The 2,768-nt window shown below is 33.6% G+C and overlaps 1 long non-coding RNA gene across 1 annotated transcript; it reads right to left on the bottom strand.

The window, feature by feature from the left end:
• Nucleotides 1-1,045: 1,045 nt before the first annotated feature.
• Nucleotides 1,046-2,165, bottom strand: LOC114718170 (uncharacterized). Its single transcript, XR_003737788.1, has 2 exons — nucleotides 1,777-2,165; nucleotides 1,046-1,246 (listed from the first exon to the last, which is right to left on the bottom strand). It is a non-coding gene; the product is annotated as an uncharacterized LOC114718170 (long non-coding RNA).
• Between the last annotated feature and the right edge of the window lie 603 nt (nucleotides 2,166-2,768).

Here is a 2,768-nt window from a genome sequence, read left to right as displayed (position 1 = left end):
GGTCTTATAATTAGGACCGGAGGAGTAGTATATATTTTAAACTAGGAAGACAAAATATTGAACGTCCCTTTCTGGTTTAATTTCCAGCTTGAAGACAAAGTTTTATTTATTCAACAAAGGTTTATAAACAAAACAACAAAGATCCAGGAGATTGGTTTACAGTATTGTAACGACATCCATCAAATCAATCGGACCTAAAGTCAAAGGAACAAATTAATTAAATTTAAATTAAACGAATATCAGTAAACTGACCAATATATGCATCTAATAAATCCTAATATGGTAAACATATTCACATATATAATTAAAAATATCCGAAATGTATAACATGTATTGATTACCTAGAGGAATATAACGCGACGTTGTGGTTATTGAAAAATTATTTGTCTAAAAAATTAGGATTGTAAATTTAAGATTGATCATGCAACGCATTTATTTAGTTTCATTTCTGCGGACGGTGAGTCCTAGCTACCGTTTTCCTGCGTTTGAATTAGTCAAATAATAAATTTTTTTTAATTCGTATTCTAAACAAATCGACTTCTACTATATGCTTTCTTCTTTTTCTAATTCAAATAAACATTATTCTAAACTAAAATTTTTTACTTATGTGGCGCATGAAATTTCATTGAGTTTACAGGTGAAATTTGCTTTAAAAAAAATTCGGCCGAAAATAATTATATATGTATATAGTAGTATATCAAATTTGTGAGTGCGTTATTGAGAAAGTAATTGGGAAGTTATTAATTGTTATATGATTTGGTAGCCATTTCATTTTAAAAAACGTCGTATATGATTTGGAAGGTCAACTAAGGTGGGCCCCCACTCCCTTTCGTGTATTAAATGGAACTACAAATTGATTAGTGAGTCATGTGAGACCGGAGGTAGTATATAGATATAATTTTTATATTGGTATTAAAAATATGCATAAGAAAATTTTTCACTCCATCAAAATGTAAAAATAATTATTTATGATTGGACAGATTTAAACATTATATTGCTATTGCTACAGTTTGGTGAGTGAGAATATTCGGGAAGATTGAATCCATGGTCTAATTATCATTATATTTATGGAAGCAAACAAATTAAAGGACAACAAATTAAATCAAATCTAGACGCAAAACATATATTATTGCTTCATCTCTCTGCTATAATATATATATATGGTTGCCCCGTTTGTGTGTGTGTGTGTGTGTTCTTCTATAATACAAGCCCTCTCGCTTCAATATCACTGGCACTTTTCCACAATCTGCATGAAAATGAAAAATCGAAATGAAATTAGGAATCAGCAGAGTATTGAAAGAAGGAATGATGAAGACGGCTACGCATAATATGTATATACAAGCCAAAAGACTAATTATGTTAAGGAGCTGGTCATAGTTTTTTGTATGGATGGATTTGGAGAAATTAAGATTAAAATATATTTTGAAAAGAATTGACGAGAGATAAAGAAAAGTAGTACGTGCCCCAGTTCTCAGGTACTATAAAATTCTTCAATGGAAAATATATATATATATATATATATATGGCCAATATGCGAAAACTCTTGCCACGTACGTAAAAGATAAGGTAGGTAGGTATCATGGCATACTTATAGAAACTCATCATCAGAACTGATATGGAGGAGTAATTAACATTGAACCCATGTTTTCCTAATGAAAAAGGGTACTACCTGCTGTCCTAATTATAAGGACTAGTTTGTAGTGCAACTTACATTATAAACTAGTTATCATAATTAGGACCAGTATTTTAAAACAAAAGAAAGAAAGAATAATGAACCTGATGGAGAAGTGCATGGATCATGGTCTCTTGGTAAAGACCTTGGCGGTGGTGGGGATTTGGGTGGGAGTTCTTAAAGGAGTCTGAGAGTGAGGAGGATGGGGCGTATTTGCTTTGGAAAAACTCTTCTGCGTGGTTGGCATTTTAGTGCCATTGGCAGTTTTGGAAGCCGCCGCCTGAGTCTGAGTTGGTGGTGGTGGCCTGAAAACCTTCTGGGGGTTTATGCTTTTAGAATTCATATCTAAGGATAATGTTTGGAAGCCTTAGGATGGGGATAAAGAAGCAGGCTAGCTAGCTTGTTATGCAGAAAAACTGAGAGAATTAAGAGGTAGATGATAGATAGATAGATGGAGAGGAATATTGGTGTTGTGAAGCTTGTTGGTGAAGCAGAGGTATTTATAGAGTTGCATTAACGTAGATTTCATGACAAGGGAAGGAAATGGGAAGAAATTTACATAGAAATTGTGGGGAAAATTTTGAAGCAGCGTGCGTAGGATTGGGGCACAAGTAAGCGATCCATGACTTGGCTCTCCGCGGTTGCCTTATACCTGCTTGAGACGTTGGTAGTTATTTTCCCTTTCCAGCCTTAAAAGTTCCCTACAAATAAAATTAGAGGGAGAGAAGACTCCAACTTCGGGGGCACGCGGCTTGAGGGAGCAGTTGGCTGATGTGCCAGAGAATGAAAAGGCGAAATATTGAGCCGCTTTGGCCGTGTAGGACCCCTTCAAAACTTCCTACGTCCCTTCACAGAACTTATATGTGCCTCGCTAATTATAAAATTCAATATATACACACACTACACTTTTCATCCGATTTACAAGTCAGTAGTTTTTTTTTTTTAAATCATGCTCACATAATTGTATTTTTAATATGACTATTGTATTAATTATAACTATTTTGCCTTTTATATATTATTGTGTAAATTATTATTTTCTTAAAACGTGCATATATATGTATTAAATAGACGCAAAATTAGAAAGCTGTTAAATTTT

This window comes from Neltuma alba, unplaced genomic scaffold (genome assembly GCF_004799145.2).
Source record: "Neltuma alba isolate B1F8T4 unplaced genomic scaffold, ASM479914v2 tig00011818_pilon, whole genome shotgun sequence".
NCBI classification, from domain to species: domain Eukaryota; kingdom Viridiplantae; phylum Streptophyta; class Magnoliopsida; order Fabales; family Fabaceae; genus Neltuma; species Neltuma alba.
This window is presented reverse-complemented; position numbering and strand designations above follow the sequence as displayed.